At 42.5% G+C, this 16,261-nt stretch overlaps 1 non-coding gene across 1 annotated transcript; it reads left to right on the top strand.

The window, feature by feature from the left end:
• Positions 1 to 1,370: 1,370 nt before the first annotated feature.
• TRNAK-UUU (transfer RNA lysine (anticodon UUU)) lies at positions 1,371 to 1,446 on the top strand. Its single transcript has one exon. It is a non-coding gene; the product is annotated as a tRNA-Lys (tRNA).
• Positions 1,447 to 16,261: the final 14,815 nt, after the last annotated feature.

Here is a 16,261-nt window from a genome sequence, read left to right as displayed (position 1 = left end):
ATTTCAGTTTTTTTGAATTTTGGTCAAATCTGGTCAAACTATGGTCAAACTACTTATTCAAGAAATATTAGTGTTACTAAATAATTATTGTTTTTTAAGAACAATAGTTTCAAACTCAAACAGTGAAATGTGTGACTTCATGCTCAAGCTAAATTCATGAGGGTTAATAGGATTGACATCTTACTATTGTCAGGAAAACAACAAGTGCAGACTTGGAAACGAGGGAGAATAGAACCCGGAAGTTAAGCGTGCTCAGGCTGGAGTAGTGAGAGGATGGGTGACCGTCCGGAAAGTTAGATGATTTGGAATGATGAGGGGTGATTAGAGATTAGAGGTTAAATTGAGCAGTGATGAGGGGTGATTAGAGATTAGAGGTTAAAAAAATTCAAAAATTTAAAAATAAAAAAATTCAAAAAAATCATAAAATTTCCTTTAGTACCGGTTGGTGTTAGCAACCGGGACTTAAGGTGGACCTCCAGGCAGCGGCCACGTGGAGGGCCTTTAGTCCCGGTTCGTGGTTCGTGTAAGAACCGGGACTAAAGGGGGAGGCTTTAGTAACGATCCTTTAGTCCCGGTTCCAGAACCGGGACTAAAGGCCCTTATGAACCGGGACTAAAGGCCCTTTTTCTACTAGTGGCTACACGCCTGATACAAGACAGATGATGGATGGTCAAGCGGCTGCAAGTGTTGGAATGAACTACGGGTGGTAAACTGCTGCCACTTCGATATATATGTTGAACTGTGATGTTAATTTGATTTAGTGACATGTGTTTTTCTTGTGTTTGTATTAGGTCGAGATATTTTAGGCACTATATGTTTCATAATTTCAGATAATATGTTGAACCGTGATGCTAATTTGATTTAATGACATGTGTTTTTCTTGCGTTTGTATTAGATCGGCCTGTTTTAGGCACTATATGTTTCTTAATTTCAGATAATAGAACAATTATTAACATTTGTATTAACTTATATGTGGGGGGAAAAGTGTGATTTTTATGTACGAAAATAGGAGGTGCATGTGTAAGACAGACATGGAGTTTTCTGGCTATAAAACCTTTAGATATGCTTTGTGCATTTTAAAAATTATTATTTGAAAGCACTATCATTTGTGGATCCATAAGTTGTAGAAACAGAGACGAAAGACTTGCATAAATAATTAATCCAACTTCACGGTTGTATTTGGCCTCGTGCCACTAACGCAACGACAAACACACCTCGCATCTTCGCGTCCAACTTGACATAGGGTATCCGTTGGAGGCTTGGAGCAGTATTTTTTAGCCAAATTGCCCCAGATGTCAGTTATTTGGAGGATGGTGTGGTTTTTGGTACCTGTTTGTGACAATGTTACGCGCCTAACATCATTTTTAACCAGAAGCCGACCTAGCTCAGTGGTAGAGCGCGTGGCTTTTAACCACGTGGTCGTGGGTTCGATCCCCACAGTTTTTTATTCTGCAAAACAAAAGATTAAGAAAAATCAGATTAAAAATTCATAAAAAACTCAAATATTTTCACGTAACTGAGAGAGGTTCAGGTTGATAACTGTCATAAGTTCATGTACTACACGGTGTGCATTTTGTATTAAAAAAGAAAAAAAGTAAAGGCTAAAAGTTTTGTTCTTATAAGTTCAAGTCCTTCGTCGAAGAAAGTTAAAAAATTATTGTGAGAGAGATTTGTACAAAAGGAATATCATTTGTGTAACACTGGCGATGGATGAGAAAATTACATACGAAAATACGTCACAGAAGTTCAATTGAAAACGGCAGGAAGTTCAACTACTACAGTGGATGAATTTCAGATGAAAAACTTTTAAAATCGTCCCGAGTATGAAAAAACGATCAACACGGGAAAGTTGCATGTTTACAGCAGCTTTCCACCAGTATATCACTTGCTCAATTCCCGTGAGTGAATGGAGATCTACGAGCAAAAAAATCACGTGAAAAACAGAGTGAAGTTCAGGTACACGCGCCGAGAAGTTCAGGTTCTTCACGCGGTGCATTTTCGAAGAATCTGTTTCGCGATAATGGCAGAACGAATGATCCTGTCTTTTTCGAAATTACTTGAAAAGCCCCAGGAACCAGAGAAAATCATCAACATGAAAAAGTTTCGCATTTTCCGTAGCTTTTCGGCTGTATATTATTTGCCCCATTCCGACAAAGTTTGTAGAAATTACAGTGAAAATACGTTTTTAGCCATTTTCAAAACTGAGTTAAAACCGTAAAGAATTGGGAGAAACAATATATAACAAAAAGTTTCGCATTTGTTCACGGTTTTCAACGCCATATCATTTGCTGCCTTCGGACGCACGGTTAAAAAATTAGCTCGAAAATACAAACTCGGTGGAACTTGTACCGTTTTCTAAATTACTTTTAAACCATTCAAAATTAGAAACTACTTTCGATATGAAAAAGAAGCACCTTTTCATAAGCTTTCCAACGCCATATTATTTGCCTCAATTGGATTAGCCGTTTAGAAATTACATTGAAAATACGAACTCGGCTGTCTGGTTTGTGAGATTTTACGATTTTTAAAATTACTCTTTAACTATAGGGAATTAGAAAAAACTTTCAACATGTGGAAGGAGCGGTTTTGCAGCAGCTTTCCAACACCATATTATTTGCCTCATTCCGATAAATGGTTTGGAAATGCGATCGAAAATACGATTCACGTTTTTTGTATGAAGAAAAAACGGTTTTCAAAACTCCTCTTAAGTCGCTTATATTTTGCCCAAAATTTAACTTGGGTCATGATACTCATGTCCATAGCTTTCCAACGGTATATAGCAAGCTCCATTTGGGCGATGTTGGCGGAAGTTCAACCTAACACAGAGGGAAGTTCAGGTCGAACAACTCAGGCAGTAAAATTGCAAAAACGCGACTTCATCATGGTCCGAGTGCAAAATCTGTCAATGAACGAGATTCCTATTTAAAACCGGTATTTAGTTACTAAAAAACGTTTCTAGATTACACTAACATCATATAGAACACGACTAACCAGAATAATTCGCGCGGAGAGACACGGTTGCGAAGATAGCCCGAAAGTCGGGTTCGTACAGACAGAAGTTCAGGCGCGTTACTCAGGCAGGTCAGGTTGTGATCAGAATACCGATCCCGTGATCAGAATAGTGTTTATGTATGTTCGAGACGTTCTTGAACTCCCAAACCCGCCGAGAAAAAAAAAGAAAAAGCCCTCCCCGATCTTATCCCCATGCCCGCTCTACGCCATCCCCGCCCCCTCGGCACCTTCTAGGCAGCAGGCGCCGCCGCCAGCAACTCCCTCCCCGGCGGTAGGCGCCGCCGCCACCACTTCCCTCCTCGGCAGCAAGCACCGCCGCCCCCAACTTCCTCCAGCAGCAGAAGCGCGGCCGCCCCCATCTCCCTCCCTAGCAGACGCACCACCGACCTCACCTCCCTCCCCGACAGCCGTGCCGTCGCGACTGCACCTCCTGGCCGGGCCGCTGCACCCCTCCAACCCCCGGCTTGCCGGCGCCGCCCCATCGGCCACCCCCTGCGGCCCAGCTCAATCCAGCCCCGCCGGCTTCTACCGTGCGAGCCAACCAGGACACCTCCACCGTGACAGAGACGCCGCCCCGCGCTCCCCACCGGCTTGCCCTCGCTGCCTTCCCTGTGCCCTCAACCGGAGCACCCCATCGCCGTCCACCGTGGCACCTCGCCACCACTTGCAGATGGAGGAGGCCTCGGCCTGCAGCTACAGAAGTTCTTGACTTGCATCTGCAGATTAATGGCACATCCGGGAGAGAGAGGAGATAGGCAAGGCAGCACACCCCTGAACATGTGATCTCACATCGCCCCAAGCCTGGCCAGCAAGCTATCCCTCATCGGTGCACCTCCCACTCACCATGGACGGCGTCCCCTCCTCTGCTCGAACTTCTTCTCCAACCTCAGCCTCGCCAGCCTGATATTCCTCGGTGAAGCCCGACAGGCGGCGTGCTCTTTCTGTTATTGTTCTTCCTCACAAAAGGTTGTCTGTTCCCTGTAGATTCTGAAAAACCACCATTTTCTGCAGTATGGTTACAGTCCATTGTGTTGATTTTTAACAGTCCAATTGTGTCCACCACTCGACCTGCAGCATGTGTATGCAACCGTTGGCCAAGTCTGACCACTCCAACTTCCTGCTCCTCTATTCTAATTCATCTTTTCTCCTATTCAAGTATGCGTGCGCGCAGCTGAAGTTCAACAATTGGGCAGAGAGCCGGAGACGGCGAGTCAGCGTCACAGAGGACTATGGGTCGCCTCTGATGTTGCGCACAGGCTTGAGGCAGTGTCATCAAACCCCGTCGGATTGCACGTCCATAGTCCACCCGAGCTCCATGTCCAGCTGGGTTCGATGCAAGGACGCAAGGTCCTATCTGAGCTCTCTTCTTTCTCTGAACCAAACACGAAGAAGCATCAGGTATTTGATGCTCTTTAGTTCTACGAAGTGCTAGCTATTTTGTACATGTACAAGCCGTGCATATGCTGGCTGGAGCGTGCGTGCACTGGTGCGTGGGGCATGTACTCTCCTTTTTAGATGCTTGTACTGAAAAATGGGGGCATTTTTTGAATCAGATAGAGGGGTTGGTTGTTGATTCAGGTGAATATCTTTGTCTCTCCTTCAAGTTTCGTGTTACTGTGAAACATTGTTGTTTCCATGAATTGATTTGTTCAGAATAAACTTCTTAGAAGATTTTTTAGAAGAAAACAAAAAAACGTCCAATTTCTTGCGGAAACACTAGAAGTTCACATACTAAAAATGTACACTTGTTTTTAAAAAAGATGTCCAAATTAAAATAGCGGAGCTGTTCGTTTGTTAATTATAAAACTGGGTTTTTCACCTTTACTGAAAATAAACCAAGAAGTTCAAATAAAAAAGCAAAACGGTTAAAAAATTATACAAAAAAATTGGTATTTTCCCCATTTCAAGAAAAACTAGAGGTTCAAATTTAAATAATGGAGAAGTTCAATGTTTATTAAAAACCCAAGAAGGTCAGATCAAAAAATAGAGTAGTTCCAGAAGTTTGTCCCTTCTTTCTGAAATAACTAGAAGTCCTAATTTAAATAACGAAGCGGTTTTTGATGTCTATTACAAAACCAAGAAGTCCAAATTACAAAAATAGAGGATTTTAATATTTATAACAAACTCAGATTTTCCTTGTTAGTAAAAAAATAAAAAAAAGAAGTTCAAATTAAACTAACGGAGTAGTTTAATGTATACAGAAAGCTCAAATTCTTTTCTTTCTTAGAAAAATAAAAGTATGAAGTTGAATTTAAAAAAATTGTTTGATGCTTATTTAAAAACCATATTTTTTGAATAAAAGTAAGAAGTACAAATTAAAATATCAGATAAGTTCGAAGTTAATAAAAAAATAGAATAACAGACCATTTTCATTTTCGCTGTTAAACCGAGAAGTTCTAATTAAACTAACAAAGGAGTTCAATCTTAATAAAAAAATTGGATTTTCCGGGAGTACGCAAACATATGCGCTTACTGTTAGAAGTTCTAGTTCATCGCGTGCCATAGTTTGGAAAACAGGTTTTTTAAGGAGCTAAAACCCTATGTTTTTTCTAATAAAAATGCCCAAGTAATTCACATATGAAAGCCTCTAGAATTTTGATGGAGAAAAAATGGCAACACAAATAAAACATAACATTTTTATCAGAAAAACAAGTAAAATTCACGCGAGAAGTACATCTTTCAAAAAGGAAAAAGTTCACGACGAGAACAAAAGGAGGAAAAAGTATCACGACACAAAAAACCAAAAAGGTTCACCGAATGAAACCTAGTAAGTTCGGAGAATAAAAGAACATAATATTTTGTTGAGTAAGATTAACTGGTAAACCCCAAAAAAGTTTAATAAAAATAAAACCAATAAGTTCAATTTCAAACAACGAAGAAGTTCGATGTTTCTAAAAACCCTCCAATTTTAACATTTCTAAAAATACACAATGAAGTTCAAATAAAAAAGGTAGAGCGGTTCAATGTCTATAAAAAAACTCGGATATTTTCACGTAACCGACGAGTTTGATATTTATTTGAAAAGTCAGGTTTTTCCGGATACTAAACAATAAAACTAATAAGTTCAATTTGGAATAATGAAGAAGTTCGATGTTTCTAACAAAACTCCAACTTTCAGATTTATAAATAATTGAAGTTCTAACCGCCCTTCAATTGCGTGAAATTCAACGTATACACAAAAATGTGACAGAAGTTCATAGTGAAAACAATGAGAAGTTCAAGTACTGCAAGAAATGCATTTTCAGTTGAGAAATAAAAGTACAGAAAAATAAAAGCTTAAAAGGTTTGTTGAAAGAAGTTCAAGTGCTCTGTCCGGAGAAGTTCAAAAATTCTTGCGAGAGAGGTTCACCTTGTATTTACATGTTCGATTTTTTCCGTATAAAAATCGAATACAATTCTTTACTCAAAATATAAAAAGGTGAAGTTCATATTGAAATAACAGAGAAGTTCGGAGTTTATTAAAACCTAGGATTTACCTGTTCAAAAAATAAAAAACACAACGCCATTTTTTGCACTTTTAAAAACAACTCATAAAAAAATAAATGGTTGCTAAAGTTCAAGTGCTCTGCGAGGAAAAGTTGAAAAAAAATTGTGAGAGAGGTTCACCGTGTATTTAGATGTCCAAAATACATAAAAAAATATGTTGTTTTTTGTGTTTTGAAATAATTCTCTCAAACCAGAGAGAAGATCAAAGTGATAATAACGAGAAGTTCACATACTACATAGTGTGTATTTCATATAAGAAAAAAACAATAAAGTGAAACAGAGTGATGTTCAAACAGACATGCCCCAGAAGTTCAACTACTTCACGCAGTGCAAAAACAGCACGTCAAAAACAGAGTGAGGTTCAAACAGACATGCCCGAGAAGTTCAACTACTTCACGCAGTGCGTTTCCATTTGCAATGAAGGCAGAGATCATGATCTCGTCATTTCTCTAATTTACTTCAAAACGACAGGAATATCATTTATGTGAGTTCAAGTCCTCAGCTAGAGAAAGTTAAAGAAAATATTGTGAGAGAGGTTTGTACAAAAAGAATATCATTTGTGTAACACTAACGAAATGGATGAGAAAATTACAAACGAAAATACGTCACAGGCAGCAGGAAGTTCGACTACTATAGTGAATGAATTTGAGATGAAAAACTTTTAGAATAGTCGCAAGTATGAAAAAACGATCAACACGGGAAAGTTGCGTGTTTACATCAGCTTTTCACCGGTATATTACTTGCTCAATTTTGGTGAGTGTTCCGGTGAGTGGATGGAGAGCTACGGGCAAAAAAAGCACATGAAAAATAGAGTGAAGTTCAAGTAGATATGCCGAGAAGTTTAGGTTCTTCACGCGGTGCATTTTCGAAGAATCTGTTTCGCGATAAAGGCAGAACAAATAATCTCATCATTTTTGAAATTACTTGCAAACGACAAGGAATCAAAGAAAACCATCTACATGAAAAAGTTTCGCATTTTCCTTAGCTTTTCAACGGTATATTATTTGCCCCATTCCGATAAAGTTCATAGAAATTACGGTGAAAATACGTTTTTAGCCGTTTTAAAAATTGACTTAAAACAGTAAGGAATTGGGAGAAACAATATATACCAAAACGTTTCGCATTTCCCCAAGCTTTCCAACGCCATATCATTTGCTACATTCGGACGTACGGTTAAAAAATTAGCTCGAAAATATGAACTCGGTGCAACTTGGACCGTTTGATAAATCACTTTTAAACCGTTCAAAATTAGAAAAAACTTTCAACATGAAAAAGTAGCGCATTTTCACAAGCTTTCCAACACCATATCATTTGGCTCAATTGGATTAGCCATTTAGAAATGACATCAAAAATACGAACTCGGCTGTTTGGTTTGCGAAATTTTACGATTTTCCAAATTACTATTTAACCTTAGGGAATTAGAGAAAACATTCAACATGTCAAAGGAGCGGTTTTGCAGCAGCTTTCGAACGCCATATTATTTGCCTCATTCCGATAAACGTTTTTAAAATGCGACCCAAAATACGATTCACGTTTTTGTGTGACGAAAAAACGATTTTGAAAACTACTCTTAAACCGCTTACATTTTGCCAAAAATTTAATTTGGGTCATGATACTGGTGTCCATAGCTTTGCAACGGTACACCGCAAGCCCCATTTGGGCAATGTTGGCGGAAGTTCAACCTAGCACTAGGAGAAGTTCAGGTCGAACAACTCAGGCAGTAAAATTGCAAAAAACGCAATTTCATCACGACCCGAGAGCAAAATCCGTCAACGAGTGAGATTCCTATTTAAAACCGGTATTTAGTTGCTGAAAAACATTTCTAGATTACACTAACATCATATATTGTTTCAGTCACGTTACTCAGGCAGTTCAGGTTGTGATCAGAATATTATTCTGATCCCGTGATCAGAATAGTGTTTATGTATATATATATATATGTGTGTAATAAAATAAGATATAAATATAGGTTCAGTGTTGCATTCTTATAGAAAACATAGGTTCAGTTTTGCATTCTTATAGAAAAATAGAACTGAGTTGTGCGTCGTCATGAAAAAACAAACATAACTTGGGCTGTTGATGTTATAGACAAGCTAGGTTGGGAGGCCCAGAGGCCGCTTGATACCTGCTGGATCCAAAAAATGTTGAAACATGTCATGGGCTGCCCATGTTAAACAACAAAACCTAGGCCATGGACCTGGTGGGCCCGGGACTGTCTGCCTCTCGACGAACAGTTGTCTCCCGATTCCTCTTGTTTTGCTGACCATGTTGGGAACGACAAACGGCGGCGCCGCGGCGAGAGCACCAAGGCGGAGGACGGTGTCGAGACCTCGGACCGAACGAGCCGGAGCGGGGGAAGACGCAGGCGGAGGGGAGTACGAGGGTTGACTTGTTCGGGTGCAGGGTGGGCCGGTGGAGTTGCCGCCCCCAGACAATGTGTGGGAGTAGAGGGATGGCCAGCTGCTGTATAGGGAGAGGACGAAAGATTGAACAAAATAAAGAAATACAAATGGATAGGTGTTTGGTCCCATATGTCTGTGTACGAGACCTGCTGGGTCCACCTGAGAAGGGGAGTATGTTGGGAGGAAGGAGATTCAAAGCACGGCAGCCGAGTGAACTAGTGTTTTTTTAAACCAACAAGTGAACTAGTTACATACATAGGCAAGCAGCCACTAAAAAAATCAAACGGGTTAATGCGTTCTTAAAAGAAAATTTTCAGACAAAACAGATAATTACGACACATAGGCTAATGCATGAAACACTCACATGATAAAGGTGCTTATAAACAGATAAAGTACAACATCTAGACCTTCCTGGCACGCTTGATCATGATGATGCGGCTGTCCGTGTACTCGTTGGTTACGGTAAGCAGACACACCCTCATGTCCAAGATCCGCCTGTACATGTCGTAGCATGCGTATGCGTCCTTGGCCGCTTAGGTTATGTAGGCTAGATTCAGAGTACCTCCCACGTGTTCAGGTCCTTGGTATCGTTGTCTTCTTTCATGTTGGCGTATCAGGGGTCAATGATGGTCTCGGCGAGGTCAACCACGGAGTCCTTCTCCTGCCCGTTGCCGACGATCTTCTATTTCTTCTGGATGTCGACAAGCTTGTTGCACCAGATGGCCGAATCGTTGCGTTCTTCCTTCTCTCCACCGTAGCGAAGGTGCAGTCAGGGCTGCCGATGAAAAGGGCGAATGCTCCAGAACCTATGATGGCCCTACGGCAGCGGTAGACGAGAACCTCATCCCGCACACATACCTAGGCGACGTTGATCCACTGGTCCCTGTCAGGAGAAGAATGGATGGGCACAAGGTCTAGTCCTGCGACCTTGTGCTTTCTCGTCATGTAGGTATTGCTTGAACTCGGCGAGGCAGAGCTTCACCGAGTCTGGATCGTTCGTGTACATCACATTCAACTTGGTGCAGCCATACGACTGAACGGCGAACTCAAAGGGGAACTCCTTGCTGAAGTCCATATCCAGCAGGCTCACCCCTCGGATCGCCATTGGAGTCTCTTCAAGTGAACGAGTTGGTAGGCGGCAACAGTTCGTTTTTCAGCTCTTGGGGAACTGGATTCAACAGTAAACTAAGTGTGTACAAGTGACAACAGCTACTACCCCTCCCTCGCCCGCTGTACGCTCGGCAGAAGATGCACCCTCGGCGCATTCAAACGCCTCCATTAAGAAACCTACTCCGGCCACACGTCGGTTCACGAGCGGGTCTGTATTGGTACTGTAATAACAAGAGCTAGTGGTCACTTTACTTAAATTTAATTAGCTTTAATAGAAACTTATACTTAAAACAAGCAATGCATTGGCTCGTTCTATCAGTGCCACAGGATCAACATGCACAACAATTAGAATAATTATTCTCAAGACGCAAATGATCAACACATTTGTCGCACTTTCACACAGATAATATTTTAAAGTTTGAACTATTTGTTATGGTTGTTGTCATCTGCATCATCATGCCGTGTTTCCCAGCTTGCAAGATTCAGAACCAATAAATAAGATCCAAATAATAAGTACAACAAAGATGCCTACACATCTCATTGATTCCCACCTTGCAAGATTCAGAACCAACAAATAAGATTCAAATAATAAGTACAACAAAGATGCCTACACATCTCATTGATTCCCAGCTTGCAAGATTCAAAACCAACCCATTAGAGCCTTTTGATAAAGTGAATATCAGGATTAAATCCATCTTGGCTAGCCGTGTCATACAACCCAAGAACTTGGCGAATGCTCTTGACAGTCACAACATCTGTAGTTGAGTATTCCTGTTTGCACAACATAGACAAGAAGAGCATGATTACTATAATAGTGGCACTCCTTGAACTCAACCTGAAGCTCCACTCGGATGAGGCCTTCCTAGAGTTGCATGATTCAATTCATGCGTCTTTTTCTGCAGTTCACCTGAAATGAAGCAAAGATTGCATCATTCAGCTAGCAAGAAGTACTTGCTCTCGTGAGCTGGCAGGTTCTTCTTTAGTAGTTGCACTAAAATTGAGGAACATTAAGGTTGGTTGTCCGGCTCATGTAAGGTGCAACTATAATTTGCTTATCTTTTTGTGCAATTCCACTAAAATAAAGTGCCATTGTGGTGACAGTGATGACTCATCTTGCAAAGGCTAATAAAATGTTGCCCGAGATTACCAGCAGAATTTGACGGAGATATTGGAAACTCCAATCACCATTGTGCAGTTCCACCAAAATTGAGAGATGTTGCCCACGTGATATTTTAGTTGAACTTCACAAGACACTCATTCCAAAAAAAAGAGTGTTTTGTGCAGTTCACCAAAAGTCACAATAGCAACAATGTGAATTGGATATCCCTATCTGCACAAAAAGATAGAAAGTAAACAGTTGCTGGTCAATAAGAATATACGAAACATACACGAAATGAAAAGAAGCATCTTAATTATGTTCATGGCAATCACACAAGGACAGTAGAAATTTTAAAACATCAGCAATGCTTCATGTTACCGGAAGCATTACGATCAACAATGACATTCGTCAAATATGGGATTACTTTAATGGTGGCATTGCTTGTTTACTAGATACAGTAAATCAACAGCAGCTAAAGAGTTGGTTTAAGGGCATGGGACCGTGGGGACACCAGGACACTCAGCAGCGTAAAGGAGCAACTTACTTATCATACTGGGGAAAACAGCAGGAGTACCATTTGTAACACAGTTTAATTGCATCATATCACTGGAGGCATTAGATTAACAATAACACAGGTTAGACATGTCCCTAAGGTAACAGTGTGATCGCTTCATTTTACATGCGCCCTTACATTAACAACATCAAAAGGTTCGTATAAGGACAAGCGACAGTGGACGCATCAGCACAATGTACCTACAAGGAGGCATAAAGTGGTGATGCCGAATTTGTTCATGCTCTGTGAGGGCATCAAATCTAATCCTGGAGACCTTTTACTACATGAGGGCAGCAAATCTAATCCTGGAGACCTTTTACTATTTGAGGGCAGCAAATCTAATCCTGGAGACCTTTTACTATGTGAGGACAGCAAATCTAATCCTGGAGACCTTTTACTATGTGATGGCAGCAATTCTAATCCTGGAGACCTTTTATTATGTGAGGGCAACAAATCTAATCCTGGACATACTCTGTTGACTTGTCCACCAGCCGCCACTTTATATCCTTTTTTCAACCAATAATAGATCTGTTCCTTATCCAGTTTGTACTGCGTTTTCCCATTATTTCCCTTTTCAACCAAGAGCCGGTTGGGTATCTGGTCTCTACTACTTTCACCATATTATTTCCTCTTTGAATCAAGTCCTAGATTCATGCTACAACTTTCCCCCTTTCTTCGTTGTTTGAACCAAGTCCTAGATTCGAATGCATGAAGTAGCTTTACCTCTAATAATACTAAAAATTTAGGTGGCTTTAGAAGAGCTGATGGGAGTAGAAAAAGATGCACATGTAGACACGTGGGGAGCTAGGGCAGTAGAGCAAGGCCGCTTTCGAAGAACTTATACCTGAGGGTCGTCGGGATGTCGGCGGTAGTAGGTCGGATCTGCGCACAATACGGCAGGGAGGAAGAAGGGTCGGACGACCTCCCGAGCCGGCGCTGTGTTGGAGAGAACGAAATGGGCAGAGGATCGGGCCCCTCCGGCAGCTGTGGGTTTCCTCCCTCGCCGCCGATGACCGCATGAACGATGCACCTAGTCCTCTACACACACCAGCCGAAGGGATCCGGCCGGATCTGTGACCAGTAGTGAGCAGAGAGAAAATGTCGCTACTGCTGTCTTGTTTAGATCTGGAGAGGATGAGAGAATGAAGAGAGCAACCCTAGTAAATCAAGCGCTCATGCCCCGGCGTACATATATAGTGGAGTGATTATCTTTTTCTCTCCACAACAAGCGTTTCAATTTGTGGACGTGGCATTAAAGAAAAGAAACTCTCTATTTAAGGTGAGTAACTGTACGACTCCTACTTACTACTACTACTACTAGTAGTATTGTTCACTTGTGCTCCCCGGCCCTCCATTCATTGAACAACCCCATGGGTGAACAAACACACAATACTAGTATTTATATAGAATGAACAAGCTCGAACTATTTCCACGTAGTTAAAAGTTGAGGGCGGGGCTTTTTCCGGGCAGTACACGCGGCAGTTTTCGCGTAGGCAGTTTGACAGAGAGGCGAGGAGGGTGAGGGAGTAGCGGATTCAACTTACTTTCTGCTGGAAAGGTCAGACTGTGCGATTTGACGGCGCGTTACTGCTGGATATACTTGTGATATGACTACTCACTATAGTCATGAATTACTAGCGGTACGACCGGGGTGATGCCCCCCTTCCGTTCCGCACTCTAATCTGGTGCATGACACGTCGACCCGGATGCTGGCTCTCCCACATGTCGGCGAAGTACGTAGGAGGAGTGCAAACCACGGCAGCCCAGTGAATTAGCAGTAGAAAACAATGTGCTGATATGGCCATAATAAACAATTTGCTACGGTCCAGACTGTAGCATGTACAGTACTACTCCTCTTTGTTTGGATCCCTGAGTTAGAGCTAGTTTGGGTTGAAATAGCCTCAAATTATCCAAACAGGAGGGGTTAGTTTGAGCTAGTTTGCTCTAACCCAGCTAAAAAAACTAGCCCGGTGGAGAGGTTCTAATTGGGTTAGTTCTCCTCGGGCCCACTAAAAGAGAACTAAAAAAATCTCCCCTGCCCGCACCAGATCGCTCCCTCCGCCCCCCTCGCACGACTCCTCTCTGTTCCCCATCGGGCCACCCGCACAAGCGCCGCTCCGCCGCTCGCCATCTCTCTCCTCAGGCCGCCCTCTCCCTCCGCCCTCCGCCGCCCTCCTCCGGCCGCTCTCTCCCTCCGGCCTTCGAAGCTCGCCCCGCTCCCCCTTCACCGGTCGTTTTTCTCCCTCTGTCGTGCGCGGCGGCGGCGCATCTACCAGGAAGGTCGTGAGAGGGGTGAGTTTGTCCGTTCCTTCTCTGTCTCACAGACCTATCATTGATCTTGCTCGCTGTAGCGCTAATTCTGATTTGGAATAGTAGATCCTGATTAAACTTGGTATAGATTTGTGGTGCACGCATGGAATTGTTTGATGTTGCTTGAGGAGGTAATAAATCTTTGATTCAGTTCACCTTTCTAGGTATTTCAGTTTCAGGCTTGCCTTATTTCTAGAGGCCCAAAGAATCAGTTCTCCTTTCTAGGTATTTCAGTTCCAGGCTTGCGTTATTTCTAGAGGCCCAAAGATTTAGTTCACTTTTCTAGGTATTTCAGTTCAGGCTTGCATTATTTCTAGAGGCCCAAAGATTCAGTTCACCTTTCTAGGTATTTCAGTTTTAGGCTTGCATTATTTCTAGAGGCCCAAAGATTTGGTTCGTAGTCGTCGGCAAGTGGCCCTGCTACCCATGCCGGTGTCGACCTCAACTCGCAAGCGCCGACGTCGGAGGGGTTCCCGTGGCTTGGGCTCTACAGAGCCTTCCTCCAGAGCAACGATGACGAGCTCCTCCCTGGGTGCGTGTGGGGCTCCGGGCTCCCTCCCTATCGTGAATGACTTCCGTGATAAGTTAGCTCATGCTTTGTTTCATGGAGTGTATTTTTTTGTGAAGCTTGATTGAGGACTTGTATGTTTAAGTGGGATATCTCAATTGTATGGACAAAGTAAAATTTATCATGTTTTGCATGCTTGATTTGTAAAGATGGTTCTTTTATGTCAATTGTGAGCGGGAGGAGGCCACACAAGAGCCGACCACACCAAATCCGGCAGGAAATAGGGTCCAAAGTAGTCAAATGATTGAGAAAGAACATTTATTGTCAATCTAACCCTGCCATCGATACACCTATTTGGTTTAGGGCATCTCCAACAGGTTGTATGTTAGTCTTGTTGGTAAAATGTTCATGTCATCAACCAACAAGCTATCATACAACTACTCCAATAGGTTGTATGTAAGCTATCCAATAGATGGTGAGAAGATAAATGTGATTGCTGTCTATTTCACCTTGGAGCTTGTGCAAAGGTTGTTGGTTAATCTGCATACAACTTTGCTGTCTCTCCACATTTAGTACATGGCACATCATCACTATGTCCTAGGTGGCAAATTTACCAACACCTATCTTACAACTGTTGGAGATGCCCTTAGAGTTAGTTCAGGGTTAGAATCTAACTCTAACCTCTAACTGAGTTAGAGTTCTCCTCATCTCGTTCATCACCATCATACTTTCCCCATTTCTGTGTTTTCAGTATCCTGCAAATCAAAGAGGCCCTTAGACTGGTTTAGGTCCGGTAGTTTTTTATAAACGTGTTATGTCCAAAATTTAATGAACGTGCTCCGGTTTCTATGAAAATAATCCGGTTTCATGTAGTAATTCATTTATTTATTTATTCTTCTGCGGGGGGTTTGCATGTAATTCGTGAAGTCTGAAATGTAAAGTACCCCGGCATATGCTCCGAGTCGTGCATGCACTACAACCCAGATGCTCTATGTCCCACATGTCGGTGAAAGGGAGCACGTAGAAATAGCCTAGGAGTACATATAGGAGGATAAATGCGTGAAAAAATATGTACAGTGAAGTGTAGTTGCGGTTCGAAAAGGAGACCTAAAGTGATGACAGGTATAGGTCGCACGCACCCGACTAGTGGTAGTACTAGACATACGACTACTTTTTCCCTAAAAAAAGAGGTACGAGTGCTCAGTACTCCTATTCTATCAACGCGAGTCCCATCTGACAAGAGCGTCCGTGCTACAGCTAGCTCTTCTCCCTCGTTTCTCTCTTCTAATTCTAAACTCAGCCGACGCCTGGTGGGCGGGGTGGAGATTTGCCGATGGTCGGTTTGCTCAACTGTGGCCCCACCTCACAGTGAAAACGTTACCACTGGAATAAAAATGCCATATACTCATATACTAATAAAACATTAAGGCCACGAGGCGAAGCAGTGCTGGTTACAGGAGGCAAGAAGAAGAGATGCATCCATGGACAACGTCCACCTCCTCGACTCAGGGCGCCGGCCCACCGAACGACGGCTAAGTAGCAGCGGCTTTCGTGGCCAGGTCGACGTGCTTCTGAACAATGGCGTCCAAAGATTCCAGCCGCTGGAAGAAGGCCAACGTCTTTCTGTCCTCACTGGCCTTGTAGTGGCCTATGTAGATGATTTCCTCGTAGACGTGGATGTGCAGGTCGACGGCTTGCATGGCGAGGCGCTGCGCGGCGAGCGCGGCCTCGAGGTGCACATTCTTCGTCGCGACCTCCGGCACCTGCAGGGCCACCAGGGC

Source organism: Triticum aestivum, chromosome 1D (assembly GCF_018294505.1).
Source record: "Triticum aestivum cultivar Chinese Spring chromosome 1D, IWGSC CS RefSeq v2.1, whole genome shotgun sequence".
Lineage (NCBI taxonomy): Eukaryota > Viridiplantae > Streptophyta > Magnoliopsida > Poales > Poaceae > Triticum > Triticum aestivum.
The sequence above is the reverse complement of the archived record's forward strand: the minus strand, read 5'-3'. Positions and strand labels throughout refer to the sequence as shown.